At 47.0% G+C, this 16,755-nt stretch overlaps 1 protein-coding gene across 1 annotated transcript in view; it reads right to left on the bottom strand.

Moving 5' to 3' along the window:
- The window catches only part of CUNH8orf34 (chromosome unknown C8orf34 homolog), a 422,416-nt gene that overhangs the window by 44,361 nt on the left and 361,300 nt on the right, over positions 1-16,755 (bottom strand). The gene's annotated exons all lie outside the window — the stretch shown is intronic.

The following is a 16,755-nucleotide window of genomic DNA, read 5'->3' as shown; positions in this document are numbered from 1 at the left end:
ACTGCATAAAATGTAAATTATATCGTTCACTTTACGCTTTCCTTTGAAAAATTTTTGAGCGCTGCAATTTTTTTATTATATGTTATATATCCCCTTATACATTGTAAGGCGCTGTGTAAACTGTTGGCGCTATATAAATCGTGTATAATAATAATAATAATATGTTGTGTTGAAGATTGTATATTTCTCTTATTGCTAGCAGCTATTCTTATTTTTTTCATTCTGTTTCGGGGTGTATCGCTGATTTTATTTTTATTAAAAGTGGACACTGACAAAGCCTCCTCTTCTCTATGAGGTAGTCAGATGGAAACAGACCGCCTGTACGTTTCCATCTGTCATCCAATCCACCCCAAAGAGGAGAAGATCCACCCCATCCATCTGTTTTTGGCGGCTCGGATCAGATTGGATGTTGGCAGACACAAGTCCGCTGACATGCGCTGCTCCATAGAGAGCTATGTATGGTCTGATCTGGTCCGGCTGAATAAAGCTGGACAGGTGGACCCGTTTGGAACATTCGTGTGAAAGGAGCCTTAGTGATTGCTTTCTCCGGCCTGCAGCAGACTGAGGCCATTATTTTCCCAGTATTTGAATTGCTGCTGACTGATTCTTACTGATAAAATGTACAGCTTTTTAGAAAAAGTACGCTATTTATATTGCGACATGTTAGGAATGTATTCATGCAGACTTAGAAAATTCCTGAAAGCTCCAACTTAATGATGTGGGAAATGGTGGTTACATTTCAGCACATACATTGCATTCAATAAATGACACTGTGTACAATTCTGCCGCATCATTTCGCTCTAAGCAGGTTGACCAGGTGGAAATGCCTTAGCTGTACAATCATTATCCAGAAGACAAAGTGCTGCCATCCAGCTGCATTGAAATGTCAGCACAGTCATCATTCAGTGTGTACAGACACACAGGGAAACCTTCAGCCTAAAGCTGTGTTTCAGTGCACAGTGAGTGATGTCGGTGTTGACATCTCATCTTAATTGTAGAGCAGGCCCCATGTGGACATCCTTATTCTGTTTTAATGTTGCGTGTAATTCTCCATTTCTAAATTTACAATATCTGTTTTCTGGCATACTAAATTAATGTAACGAGCATGCCACCTTCAAGGCCTCTTTAGCAGATTCATTAGAATGGCAATAGAAATAAACAAAATAAAAAATCCTTTATTTGAATTTTGCTTTCATTGAAAACATTTTTAGCATCGTATGAGTACATCTTGTTACTCATACGATGTAATCAGATAAAAGTTATTTAAATTGGAACTATTTGTAAAAGAAAAAAAAATGACATTAATGATTCAATCTGCTAATAATATTAACTACTTCAATACCAGGCATTTTCACCCCCTTCCTGTCCAGGCCAAATTTCAGCTTTTTAGTGCTGTTGCACTTTGAATGACAATGGCGCGGTCATGCAACACTGTACTTTTTCACACAAATAGAGCTTTCTTTTGGTGAACCAAAAGTAAAAATAAAAAAATGTGTTTCTTTGTTTCTGTTATAACATTTTGCAAATAGATCATCTTTCCTCATAAATTTAGGCCAACATTTATTCTGCTACATTTGTTGGTGAAAATAACACAAATCAGTGTATATTATTTAGTCTGTAGGAAACTTATAGAGTCCATAAACTATGGTATATATCTAAGAATCGATCAATGCTGATGTGCTGATGGCCTATCTCATTTCTTGAGACCCAAAAACACCAGGGCAGTACAAATATACCCCAAATCACCCCTTTTTGGAAAGCAGACATTCCAAGGTATTTAGGAACAGGCATGGCGAGTTAGTAATTTTTTGTCACAGTTTTTTTTAAATATTAAGAAGTTAAAAAAAAGTTTTGTTTTCACAATTTCTTTTTTTACATATGGTCACCATTGCAGGGTGTGATCAGGGACACTGGTGACAGTATGTAAAAAAAAAAAAAAAAATTATATTTTTTTATTTTTAATTATTGTTTATTTTCATTTTTTTTTTTAACATTCAACTTATTTTCCTTTTTTTGTTATTTTTTTTATTTTTTTTATTATTAACACACTGTGACCAGAGCAATACAGTGTTACCATAGTAAGTATAAGCAACCATTTTTACTGAATGAAACCGAATAATTCATTGAGTTTTGTTGTGATGAGCTGGGATTGTCCACAGCTCTTAAATGGGTCTTAAACAGCAATGGAAATATGGTAAAAGTATCCCTGCGCTATCATCAAGAGCATAAGCTATCACTAAAAATAGGTTGCAGCAAGCCACCTGCAGGGGTATAAACCCTACCCCCCAAATAATACCTGTATATAAAATCAAACAAATGGTGTTGCGCTACCTCATAAAATTAAACTATACTATAATCTCTTATACCAAAAATGTATATTAAAAGTTGTGCTAACAAAGATGCAATTTCTGCCTATTAAGTGGGTGTAGTATACCCTAAATTAAACAGTTATATATTGCACAGTGTATACAAAATAATTCCAACTATATAAAGTGCCTCAGACAGATACAGTCGTGAATAATCAAGTGGTTGAACATAAAGTGTCCAGTGCTTAAATAAAGTAGCAACAATACATATCAAAGTGTCTTGTGCATACAAAATATCTCTAAAATAATTCAATCAAAGAACTGTGTAAAATTCCAGACGTGGCACACACCGTGCAAAATCAACAAAATGAAAGAAAGAGCAAAAGTAACTCATTAAATAGAGTCTATATGTGAACTTGGGGTGAATAAAGTGACCAGTGATTAATTCAGTGCTTCTCCAAAGGGTTGCCAAAAACGTGTCTCTAATCCTTATTTTTAGTGTTTTCACGGCACATCAGGTGGAGTGGCCCCTTACCTTACTGCTGTAAGGTAAACAGCAGAACAACCAAATAGAAAGATCCAGGGATTATATCCCCTTTCCTGACAGGTAAGTACTGGCCCCCACGGTTGATGTTTTGTATTTCTATAGTTTCCACATAGGTCTCATTGCTTGTAAGGCGATGGCCTAGAGGGATCCGAGATTTCAGTTAGCTGTGGAGGATGTTTCCAACGTTAGGATGTGTATTCCTTGCGGGTTGACAATAAAATGTATAGGAACCGTGCTAGCGAACCTGTGGTGGAGGCAGGGGTAGATCCAGAATAGGCACGTCCAGTCAAGTAGATTGAGGCTCCCGGGGTGCTGCAGTCCCCTGAGAATCCAGATCCACTGCCACTTAATAGGCAGAAATTGCATCTTTGTTAGCACAAATTTTAATATACATTTTTGGTATAAGAGATTATAGTATAGCTTAATTTTATGAGGTAGCGCAACACCATTTGTTTGATTTTGTTTTTAAACAGCAATGGGTGTGGCCTTGACAGGAAGGGGTGGGTCAAATTTAAATTAGGGGGTGCAGAGTTTAATCAGGCCTAGGGCAGCACAAAACCTAAATATATTACTGGGTGCGGCAGTAGTGATGGACGAACTTCCGACGGGACGTTTCGCGAACGCGAAACGCGAACGGACACAAACGTTCGCGAAAACGACCGTTCGCCGCGGGCTCCATTGACTTCAATGGGAGGCGAATTTCGCAAACCTTTAGGTCGAATTTGCGGCCACGGGGTAATTATTAGGGGGTAGCACGTAGTCCCACCACCTGGACAATAGCATAATACATGTATGAGGTGAATTTGGGATCGATAACTACAAGCATTTTTTTTTTATTTGGGAAATTGTTCTGACAATTCAGGACTATGGAGCTAATGAAGGCAATGGAGGAGAGGGAAGGTCAGGGACCAGGGTAGGCAAACAAGAGGGTGCAGGAGATACAGAGCACTGACAGCAGCACCGTAATACAGAGCACTGACATCAGCACCGTGACATACAGCGCTGACAGCAGCTCCGTGACATACAGCGCTGACAGCAGCTCCGTGACATACAGCGCTGACAGCAGCTCCGTGACATACAGCGCTGACAGCAGCTCCGTGACATACAGCGCTGACAGCAGCTCCGTGACATACAGCGCTGACAGCAGCACCGTGACATACAGCGCTGACAGCAGCTCCGTGACATACAGCGCTGACAGCAGCTCCGTGACATACAGCGCTGACAGCAGCTCCGTGACATACAGCACTGACAGCAGCTCCGTGACATACAGCGCTGACAGCAGCTCCGTGACATACAGCGCTGACAGCAGCACCGTGACATACAGCGCTGACAGCAGCTCCGTGACATACAGCGCTGACAGCAGCTCCGTGACATACAGCGCTGACAGCAGCTCCGTGACATACAGCGCTGACAGCAGCTCCGTGACATACAGCGCTGACAGCAGCTCCGTGACATACAGCGCTGACAGCAGCTCCGTGACATACAGCGCTGACAGCAGCTCCGTGACATACAGCGCTGACAGCAGCTCCGTGACATACAGCGCTGACAGCAGCTCCGTGACATACAGCGCTGACAGCAGCTCCGTGACATACAGCGCTGACAGCAGCTCCGTGACATACAGCGCTGACAGCAGCTCCGTGACATACAGCGCTGACAGCAGCTCCGTGACATACAGCGCTGACAGCAGCACCGTAAGCAGCCCCAGGAGGAAGTCAGCACAGCACAGGGATGGTGTGATCCCCTCATAATAAGAACCCCCAGGAGGAAGTCAGCACAGCACAGGGATGGTGGGAGCCCCTCATAATAAGAACACCCAGGAGGAAGTCAGCACAGCACAGGGATGGTGGGAACCCCTCATAATAAGCAGCCCCAGTAGAAATATGACACCGCTCAACCTCTTCAAAGAGGAGGGTAGGGGCATATAGTACGGTGTGCTTTTTTGGGTCAGGGAAGTGAGCCAAATGAATTAAGAAGGTCTGTGTGCTTGATTCCAAAAATTGTTTATAGACATATACATGGTCTACTGATCACATGTGTTGAATTCCTCCGAGATCCATGCCTCATTCATTTTTAGAAATGTGAGGTAGTTAACACTGTGGTGAGCTAGGCGAGTACGCTTATCGGTCACAATCCCCCCTGCTGCGCTGAACGTCCTTTCGGACAGGACACTGGATGAGGGGCAAGCCAACAGTTCGATTGCAAATTGGGCAAGCTCTGGCCAGAGGTCAAGCCTGCCCACCCAGTAGTCTAGGGGTTCATCACTCCTCAGAGCGTCCACATCGGCCGTTAACCCAATGTAGTCGGACACCTGACGGTCTAGGCGTTCCCTGATGCTGGATCCGGATGACACCTGTCGATGGGTCGGCTGAAAGAATGACCTCATATCCGAAGTCACCAACACATCTTCAAACCGGCCTCTTCTTGCAGGCGCTGTTGGATTGGTACCCGCAAATCCTTCTCTGGGAGTGGGAATTGCTCCTCTGCCAGCGCACGCAAAAGCAGAATGCAGCATTTCTCGAAGCAAGGCCTGGAAGTGCTGCATTCTGACAGCCCTCTGCGACGGCGGTAACATTTCCGCCATTTTGTGTTTGTACCGGGGGTCTAAGTACGTTGCCACCCAGTACTGGTCCTTGACCCTCATGCTTTTTATACGGGGGTCCCTATTAAAACACTGGAGCATGAAGGCCCCCATTTGCACTAAAGTGGAAGCGGTGTGGTGGCCTGGCTCCTGCTCATCATCCAGGATAATGTCGTCCTCTTCATTCTCCTCTCCCCATCCTCGCACAACAGGGATCCCAGAAAGGTTTAAAGCATGCTCTTCTTGCTCCTGCTCATCCGCCCCGGCACCATCCTCCTCTGACTCCTCATCAGACTCCTGTTGTTGACTTGTCTCAGATAGAGTAGCCCCCCCTGGGAATTCATCCAGCATTGCGACTTCCTCATCTTCCCGCTCCTGCTCCTCCACAGCCTGATCAATGACACGACGCAATGCACGCTCCAGAAAGAAGGCATAAGGTACCATGTCACTGATGGCGCCATGGCTGCGACTGACCAGTTTGGTGATCTCCTCAAATGGCCGCAGAAGTCTGCATGTGTCGCGCATGAGCAGCCACTGGCGCGGTGAAAAAAAACCCAGCTCCCCAGAACCGTTTCTTTCGCAGAGTTCATACAGGTAGACGTTAACTGCACGTTTCTGCTGGAGCAGCCTATCAAGCATATAGAAGGTTGAGTTCCATCGCGTCGGGCAATCGCAAATAAGACGTCTGACCGGCAGATGGTGTCGCCGCTGAATGTCAGCAAGGCGAGCCATGGCCGTGTAAGATCTTCTGAAATGGGCCGAGATTTTCCTTGCCTGCCGCAAGATGTCCTGGACCCCAGGGTATTTGACAAGGAATCGCTGCACGACCAAGTTTAAGACGTGTGCCATGCACGGCACGTGCGTGATTTTGCCCTGTTTCAATGCGCTAAGCAGATTGGCACCGTTGTCACACACCACTTTACCAACTGTCAAATTGAGCGGTGTTAGCCACTCATCTGCCTGTGAACGCAAAGCTGAAAGGAGTGCCGGGCCAGTGTGGCTCTTTGCTTCCAGGCACAACAGACGCAGCACGGCATGGCAACGTCTCACCTGGCATGTGGAATAGGTTCTGGGGAGCTTGGGCGGTGCAGTGGAAGAGACGCTAGCAGCGGAAAAGGAGGAGGCAGCTGAGGAGGAGAGGGAGGAGGATGGAGTAGGAGGAGGAGAAGAAGAGTCAGGCCTGCATGCAATCCGTGGCGGTAAAACCAAATCTACACGGGTGCCACGGGTTACATGCTTGACGGCCGTCAGAAGGTTCACCCAGTGGGCAGTAAAACTGATATACCTTCCCTGCCCGTGTTTGCTAGACCACGTGTCTGTGGTCAGATGTATCTTGGCACCGACACTGTGTGCCAGAGATACATTCACTTGCCGCTGAACATGGCCATATAGCTCTGGGATGCCCTTCTCTGAGAAATACTTCCTTCCTGGGACCTTCCATTGTGGTGTTCCAATGGCCACAAATTTGCGAAAGGCCTCCGAGTCCACCAGTTTATATGGCAGTAGTTGGCGGGCTATGAGTTCTGACAAGCCAGCCGCCAACCGTTGGGCAAGAGGGTTATCCGGCGTCATCATTTTTTTACGCTCAAACATTAGGCCCACGGAAGCCTGCCTTTTTGCAGAAAAATGTGAGCTTGGCGTGATGGAAGGTGGAGTGGAGGACAATTGTGAGGAGAGAGGAGAAGGAGAAGTAGAAGACGAGGCTGGACGGTGAGAGCCTGCAGTGTGGCTTTGTGTGTTCCGTTGCTCCCACTGGGCTCGGTGATGGCTGCTCATGTGCCTTCTTAAGGCGGTCGTCCCTAGGTGAGTATTGGGCTTACCGCGACTAACGCGTTGACTGCAAAGATTGCAGATGGCAACGCTATTGTCAGCAGCGGACACGTTAAAAAAAGCCCACACTGCGGAGCCATGTGCCGGTGTCCTGGGAGCGCCAGATGTGACCGTACATGGTCGATGACTCGCTCCTGATACATTTGCAGTCTGCTTTGTCCCTGCTGTGCAATGTAAGTCATTGCTGCTTCTCCTCCCTATCTGCTGGTCCATATCTCCCTCTGAACTCCCCTCCTCTTCCTCTCTTGTGGGCACCCACGTGACATCACTAGACACGTCATCATCAACGTCACCTTCCCCACCGCTATAAGTAGAGTAGGCAGCAACACCGGGGACCAACCTCCTCCTTGGGCTGATCTGGGTACTGGCGTCAGACTGCTGAGTAGCGCTTGTTGCTACCTCCTCTTCCTGATCCAATACCAAGAGTGGCTGCGCATCAGAAATGTCCTCTTGATATGGATCGGAAAATAATTCCAGTGACTCAAGCGGAAGGTATGTGGTGGTGGTGGTGGTGGTCGTGTTGTTGGTGGTAGTGTCTTTGGGGGTGCACATAGCAGAGAGTGAAGAAGAGGGTGCAGATCGAGAGGATGAGGAGGGTGCAGAAGAGTAAGGCTGAGCGAGCCACTCAACCAAGTCTGGTGCATCCTTTAAAGTAATTGAACGCACCTTCTGCAACTTCCCACTTTGGCTCAAGCCTGTTGCTCCTGCCCTACCCCTACCACCCCTGCGGAAGGGCCTGCCTCTTCCTCTGCATGTCATTTTTTAAATGACCCTGTGACAAAACTCTTAGTCCCTATACCGCTGAAGGACTGCTGCAGTATAGGTGAGCGGTCAGCAGTGGTGCACGTCAACCCTATCTATTGTGGACCTATAGCGGTCCTTACAGAACAGCAGACTGTACCGCACTCAAGCCTATGTACCGTAGCACCCTATACCAAGTTACCAGTCCTTATAAGAACTTTTGTGGACCAAGCAGGTTGTGTATTAGTGTTTAGCAGACTGTACGTCAGTCCCTATACCGCTGAAGGACTGCTGCAGTATAGGGCAGCGGTCAGCAGTGGTGCACGTCAACCCTATCTATTGTGGACCGATAGCGGTCCTTACAGAACAGCAGACTGTACCGCACTCAAGCCTATGTACCGTAGCACCCTATACCAAGTTACCAGTCCTTATAAGAACTTTTGTGGACCAAGCAGGTTGTGTGTTAGTGATTAGCAGACTGTACGTCAGTCCCTATACCAATGAAGGACTGCTGCAGTATAGGGCAGCGGTCAGCAGTAGTGCACGGCAACCCTATGTATTGTGGACCGATAGCGGTCCTTACAGAACAGCAGACTGTACTGCACTCAGGCCTATGTACCGTAGCACCCTATACCAAGTTACCAGTCCTTATAAAAACTTTTGTGGACCAAGCAGGTTGTGTGTTAGTGTTTAGCAGACTGTGCGTCAGTCCCTATACCGCTGAAGGACTGCTGCAGTATAGGGCAGCGGTCAGCAGTAGTGCACGGCAACCCTATGTATTGTGGACCGATAGCGGTCCTTACAGAACAGCAGACTGTAACGCACTCAGGCCTATGTACCGTAGCACCCTATACCAAGTTACCAGTCCTTATAAGAACTTTTGTGGACCAAGCAGGTTGTGTGTTAGTGATTAGCAGACTGTACGTCAGTCCCTATACCAATGAAGGACTGCTGCAGTATAGGGCAGCGGTCAGCAGTAGTGCACGGCAACCCTATGTATTGTGGACCGATAGCGGTCCTTACAGAACAGCAGACTGTACTGCACTCAGGCCTATGTACCGTAGCACCCTATACCAAGTTACCAGTCCTTATAAGAACTTTTGTGGACCAAGCAGGTTGTGTGTTAGTGATTAGCAGACTGTACGTCAGTCCCTATACCAATGAAGGACTGCTGCAGTATAGGGCAGCGGTCAGCAGTAGTGCACGGCAACCCTATGTATTGTGGACCGATAGCGGTCCTTACAGAACAGCAGACTGTAACGCACTCAGGCCTATGTACCGTAGCACCCTATACCAAGTTACCAGTCCTTATAAGAACTTTTGTGGACCAAGCAGGTTGTGTGTTAGTGATTAGCAGACTGTACGTCAGTCCCTATACCAATGAAGGACTGCTGCAGTATAGGGCAGCGGTCAGCAGTAGTGCACGGCAACCCTATGTATTGTGGACCGATAGCGGTCCTTACAGAACAGCAGACTGTACTGCACTCAGGCCTATGTACCGTAGCACCCTATACCAAGTTACCAGTCCTTATAAGAACTTTTGTGGACCAAGCAGGTTGTGTGTTAGTGATTAGCAGACTGTACGTCAGTCCCTATACCAATGAAGGACTGCTGCAGTATAGGGCAGCGGTCAGCAGTAGTGCACGGCAACCCTATGTATTGTGGACCGATAGCGGTCCTTACAGAACAGCAGACTGTAACGCACTCAGGCCTATGTACCGTAGCACCCTATACCAAGTTACCAGTCCTTATAAGAACTTTTGTGGACCAAGCAGGTTGTGTGTTAGTGATTAGCAGACTGTACGTCAGTCCCTATACCAATGAAGGACTGCTGCAGTATAGGGCAGCGGTCAGCAGTAGTGCACGGCAACCCTATGTATTGTGGACCGATAGCGGTCCTTACAGAACAGCAGACTGTACTGCACTCAGGCCTATGTACCGTAGCACCCTATACCAAGTTACCAGTCCTTATAAAAACTTTTGTGGACCAAGCAGGTTGTGTGTTAGTGTTTAGCAGACTGTGCGTCAGTCCCTATACCGCTGAAGGACTGCTGCAGTATAGGGCAGCGGTCAGCAGTAGTGCACGGCAACCCTATGTATTGTGGACCGATAGCGGTCCTTACAGAACAGCAGACTGTAACGCACTCAGGCCTATGTACCGTAGCACCCTATACCAAGTTACCAGTCCTTATAAGAACTTTTGTGGACCAAGCAGGTTGTGTGTTAGTGATTAGCAGACTGTACGTCAGTCCCTATACCAATGAAGGACTGCTGCAGTATAGGGCAGCGGTCAGCAGTAGTGCACGGCAACCCTATGTATTGTGGACCGATAGCGGTCCTTACAGAACAGCAGACTGTACTGCACTCAGGCCTATGTACCGTAGCACCCTATACCAAGTTACCAGTCCTTATAAGAACTTTTGTGGACCAAGCAGGTTGTGTGTTAGTGATTAGCAGACTGTACGTCAGTCCCTATACCAATGAAGGACTGCTGCAGTATAGGGCAGCGGTCAGCAGTAGTGCACGGCAACCCTATGTATTGTGGACCGATAGCGGTCCTTACAGAACAGCAGACTGTACTGCACTCAGGCCTATGTACCGTAGCACCCTATACCAAGTTACCAGTCCTTATAAAAACTTTTGTGGACCAAGCAGGTTGTGTGTTAGTGTTTAGCAGACTGTGCGTCAGTCCCTATACCGCTGAAGGACTGCTGCAGTATAGGGCAGCGGTCAGCAGTAGTGCACGGCAACCCTATGTATTGTGGACCGATAGCGGTCCTTACAGAACAGCAGACTGTAACGCACTCAGGCCTATGTACCGTAGCACCCTATACCAAGTTACCAGTCCTTATAAGAACTTTTGTGGACCAAGCAGGTTGTGTGTTAGTGATTAGCAGACTGTACGTCAGTCCCTATACCAATGAAGGACTGCTGCAGTATAGGGCAGCGGTCAGCAGTAGTGCACGGCAACCCTATGTATTGTGGACCGATAGCGGTCCTTACAGAACAGCAGACTGTACTGCACTCAGGCCTATGTACCGTAGCACCCTATACCAAGTTACCAGTCCTTATAAGAACTTTTGTGGACCAAGCAGGTTGTGTATTAGTGTTTAGCAGACTGTGCGTCAGTCCCTATACCGCTGAAGGACTGCTGCAGTATAGGGCAGCGGTCAGCAGTAGTGCACGGCAACCCTATGTATTGTGGACCGATAGCAGTCCTTACAGAACAGCAGACTGTACTGCACTCAGGCCTATGTACCGTAGCACCCTATACCAAGTTACCAGTCCTTATAAGAACTTTTGTGGACCAAGCAGGTTGTGTGTTAGTGTTTAGCAGACTGTGCGTCAGTCCCTATACCGCTGAAGGACTGCTGCAGTATAGGGCAGCGGTCAGCAGTAGTGCACGTCAACCCTATGTATTGTGGACCGATAGCGGTCCTTACAGAACAGCAGACTGTAACGCACTCAGGCCTATGTACCGTAGCACCCTATACCAAGTTACCAGTCCTTATAAGAACTTTTGTGGACCAAGCAGGTTGTGTATTAGTGTTTAGCAGACTGTGCGTCAGTCCCTATACCGCTGAAGGACTGCTGCAGTATAGGGCAGCGGTCAGCAGTAGTGCACGGCAACCCTATCTATTGTGGACCGATAGCGGTCCTTACAGAACAGCAGACTGTACCGCACCCAAGCCTATGTACCGTAGCACCCTAGACAGACCAAGTTACCAGTCCTGATAAAGAGCTTTGTGGAACAAGTGAGTTGTGAATGATTAGCAGACTGCAGCAGAAGGGCAGCAGTCAAGTATAATATTCTTTCTATATTTGGAAGAAAGAATATTATACGTGTACAAGCCTATTACCGTACCACTGATACCAGTCCTGAAAAGAACCTTTGTGGAACTAATAGTAACAGCAAGTCTTTAAAATTATCCTCACTGCCTGACACACTGCTTCCTGCCTGTCCCTATACAAATTGGCAAAAAAGAGTAGGCTGGAACGATTAGCTGGAACAGCTCTTTTGTGGACCTGATAGTAACAGCTAATGATGATGATGATGATGATGATGAAGAAAGACTAATCTGGCTGAGCTGTCCCTAAAATAGCAGCATACAGCGCTCTGTCCCTTTATCTAAACTGACAAAAGAAACTCAGGCTGCTGACCTAACACCTATACCAGTCCTGAAAAGAACTTTTGTGTACCAAATAGCTAGCGTTTTCTCTGTCCCTACTCCACACAGGATCCTTTCCCTACAGTGACAGAAGAAAGAATGTAAAATGGCCACCGGATCGGGTGTATTTATAGGTTAGGGGGAATGTCCAAGTGTCCATGAGCTGTCATGTCTCAATTGGTTGTCCTGTAACACATGATAAACGTGTCACGAAAGGTTAAAGTTCTTGTATACATTAAACACGTAAGTCCGCCGGGGCGAACGACGTAAAAAGGCGTTCGAACCCGCGGACGGCGAAAGTCGGAAATTCGCCGCGAAACGACCGCCGGGCGAACCGTTCGGCCATCACTATGCGGCAGTTTAGACAAGTCTAAAATTAGCCTTAGGCCCCTTTCCCACAGGCTTTCCGATCAGGTCCGCCTGTCAATTTTTCAGGCAGACCTGATTGGATGCTCCATTCACCTCTATGGAGCAGCGGATGACACCTGCCGCTATCCCTGATCCCATCCGGTCTGTGAAATCCAGACGGATGGAGACCCTATTTTCCATCCTTTTGGCGGATCGGGTAAAAAACAGACAGGTGGTGTCCGTTGTGCTGATTGCCCGTGTGAAAGAGCCCTTAAAGGAAATAGATCAAATCATGAGGAACCCCAACTGAATTTTTTTTTTGGCAAATGATTGTAATTCCTTATGTGAGATCTTTTAACCACTTCCCGACCGCCGCACGACGATGTACGTCGACAGCATGGCACGGGCAGGCATATGGGCGTACCTGTACGTCCCTGCCTTCCCGCGGGTCGGGGGCCTGATCGGGCCCCCGCCCGGTGCCTGCGGCGGTCGGTATTCGTGCGGGAGCGATCCCGGACGAGGGGGCGGCCATTCGTTCATGGCCACCCCCTCGCGATCGCTCCCGACGAATAGGAATCGTTCGTGACATCACTTCCTCTCCTGTAATGTAAACACAGGAGAGGAAGTGATGTATTCTCTCCTCCGTGTCGGTATTTTTCGCTCCGACACCGAGGAGAGAGGATCGGTGAGTTGCACCAACACGTCACTACACAGTAGAACATGCCAGGCACACTCACACCCCCCCGATCACCCCCCCCAATTACCCCTGCCCCCCAGTCACAGTGACACCAATGTCATTTTTTTTTTTTTGCATTGGTGTCATTTGTGACTGTAATAACTGTTAGGGCAGTTAGGGTTAGCCCCCTTTAGTTCTAATGTACCCCCCTAACCCCCCCAATCAAGGTTTAACCCCGTGATCACCCCCCGTCGCCAGTGTCACTAAGGCTGGGTTCACATTGCAGCGGTTTATGAGAACGAATGTGATTCGCACCGCACTGCAGTGCAAATCACATCCGATCTCTGTGCGATTCGAGTTCAGCCATTCGCCGCACCCGCCGCAAATTCGCACGGGACCCTTTTTTTGGCCCGCAGCAGAATCGGATCGCATGGGTGTTCACACCATGCGATCCGAGTTTGCAGATCGCACTGCGATATGCGAACTGATCTGGGGGTGTCATTAACATTTCACTGACACTCCCAGCAGTTCGCATAGGGCAGTGTGAACTGCCGCCGGGAGGCATGCGATGCGGGAACCCGCCGCGGATTCGTGGCGTTCCCGCATCGCTCCAGTGTGAACCCAGCCTAATAAGCGATCATTTTTCTGATCGCCGTATTAGTGTCACAGGTGACGCTAGTTAGGCAGGTAGGTATTTAAGGTTCGCCGCAGCTTTTTATAGCGCCAGGGACCCCCATATACTACCGCATAAAGCCCCCTAATTGCCCCCTAGTTAACCCTTTCACCAGTGATCACCATATAACTGTTACAGGTGACGCTGGTTGGTTAGTTATTTTTTTATAGTTTCAGGGCACCCGCCATTTATTATCTAATAAAGGTTTAACCCCCTGATCACCCGGCGGGTGTCATTTGTGACTGTAATAACTGTTAGGGCAGTTAGGGTTAGCCCCCTTTAGTTCTAAGGTACCCCCCTAACCCCCCCAATAAAGGTTTAACCCCGTGATCACCCCCGTCGCCAGTGTCACTAAGGCTGGGTTCACATTGCAGCGGTTTATGAGAACGAATGTGATTCGCACCGCACTGCAGTGCAAATCACATCCGATCTCTGTGCGATTCGAGTTCAGCTATACAGATAGTATGGCTGAATTCGTGTCGCACCCGCCGCACCCGCCGCAAACTCGCACGGGACCCTTTTTTGGTCCGCAGCAGAATCGGATCGCATGGGTGTTCACACCATGCGATCCAAGTTTGCAGATCGCACTGCGATATGCGAACTGATCTGGGGGTGTCATTAACATTTCACTGACACTCCCAGCAGTTCGCATAGGGCAGTGTGAACTGCCGCCGGGAGGCATCCGATGCGGGAACCCGCCGCGGATTCGTGGCGTTCCCGCATCGCTCCAGTGTGAACCCAGCCTAATAAGCGATAGTTTTTCTGATCGCTGTATTAGTGTCACAGGTGACGCTAGTTAGGCAGGTAGGTATTTAGGTTCGCCGCAGCTTTTTATAGCGCCAGGGACCCCCATATACTACCGCATAAAGCCCCCTGATTGCCCCCTAGTTAACCCTTTCACCAGTGATCACCATATAACGGTTACAGGTGATGCTGGTTGGTTAGTTATTTTTTTATAGTTTCAGGGCACCCGCCATTTATTACCTAGTCTCACTAGTGTACCCCTAAATTTAGGGGTGTCTACTTTCCAAAATGGGGTCATTTGGGGGGGGGTTTGTGCCATCTTGGCATTTTATGGCCTTCAAAACTGTAACGCCCTTAGAAAGCCTGAAGGCGGTGCTTGGTTTTCGGGGCCCCGTACGCGGCTAGGCTCCCAAAAAGTCCCACATATGTGGTATCCCCGTACTCAGGAGAAGCAGCAGAATTTATTTTGGGGTGTCATTTCACATATGCCCATGGCATGCGTGAGCAATATATCATTTAGTGACAACTTTGTGAAAAAAAAAAAAAAAAAAAAAGTTTGTAATTTTCCCGCAACTTGTGGCAAAATATAAAATATTCCATGGACTCAACATGCCTCTCAGCAAATAGCTTGGGGTGTCTACTTTCTAAAATGGGGTCATTTGTGGGGGTTTTGTGCCATCTTGGCATTTTATGGCCTTCAAAACTGTAATAGGTAGTGAGAAGTGAACTCAAAAATTTACGCCCTTAGAAAGCCTGAAGGCGGTGCTTGGTTTTCGGGGCCCCGTACGCGGCTAGGCTCCCAAAAAGTCCCACATATGTGGTATCCCCGTACTCAGGAGAAGCAGCAGAATTTATTTTGGGGTGTCATTTCACATATGCCCATGGCATGCATGAGCAATATATCATTTAGTGACAACTTTGTGAAAAAAAAAAAAAAAAAAAAAGTTTGTAATTTTCCCGCAACTTGTGGCAAAATATAAAATATTCCATGAACTCAACATGCCTCTCAGCAAATAGCTTGGGGTGTCTACTTTCTAAAATGGGGTCATTTGTGGGGTTTTTGTGCCATCTTGGCATTTTATGGCCTTCAAAACTGTAATAGGTAGTGAGAAGTGAACTCAAAAATTTACGCCCTTAGAAAGCCTGAAGGCGGTGCTTGGATTTCGGGGCCCCGTACGTGGCTAGGCTCCCAAAAAGTCCCACATATGTGGTATCCCCGTACTCAGGAGAAGCAGCAGAATTTATTTTGAGGTGTCATTTCACATATGCCCATAGCATGTGTGAGCAATATATCATTTAGTGACAACTTTGTGTAAAAAAAAAAATATATATATTTTTTTGTCATTATTCAATCGCTTGAGGCAAAAAAATAAAATATTCAATGGGCTCAACATGCCTCTTATCAATTTCCTTAGGGGGTCTACTTTCCAAAATGGGGTCATTTGGGGGGGTTTTGTACTGCCCTGCCATTTTAGCACCTCAAGAAATGAGATAGGCAGTCGTAAACTAAAAGCTGCGTAAATTCCAGAAAACGTACCTTATTTTGTAGATGTGACAACTTTTGCGCAAACCAATAAATATACAATTATTGACTTTTTTTTTACCAAAGACATGTGGCTGAATACATTTTGGCCTAAATGTATGACTAAAATTGAGTTTATTGGATTTTTCTAATAACAAAAAGTAGAAAATATCATTTTTTTTCAAAATTTGCGGTCTTTTTACGTTTATATCGCAAAAAATAAAAATCGCAGAGGCAATCAAATACCATCAAAAGAAAGCTCTATTTGTGGGAAGAAAAGGACGCAAATTTTGTTTGGGTACAACATTGCATGACCGCGCAATTACCAGTTAAAGCAGCGCAGTGCCAAAGTGTAAAAAGACCTCTGGTCATTTACCAGCAAAATGGTCCGGTCTGAAAGTGGTTAAAGGAAAATACTGCAAACATTATAAACTCTTACTAATCCTAAGAAAACAGTCAAATTTTTGCTGCTCAAAGTATTGTGGGACACCGTATGTTGACTTATGTGATTTTTGAAGATTAGTTTCTTCACAATGCCTGTAGCTACAAAGACAAACAAGGGCTTGTTTAAAATAGCTTTTACTGCTTGTTGAAAATAATAGTTTTTTTTAAAGGAGAAGC

The sequence above is a fragment of the Lithobates pipiens genome, unplaced genomic scaffold, assembly GCF_037356315.1.
Source record: "Lithobates pipiens isolate NorthernLeopardFrog02 unplaced genomic scaffold, aLitPip1_a1.2 Scaffold_19, whole genome shotgun sequence".
Lineage (NCBI taxonomy): Eukaryota > Metazoa > Chordata > Amphibia > Anura > Ranidae > Lithobates > Lithobates pipiens.
This window is presented reverse-complemented; position numbering and strand designations above follow the sequence as displayed.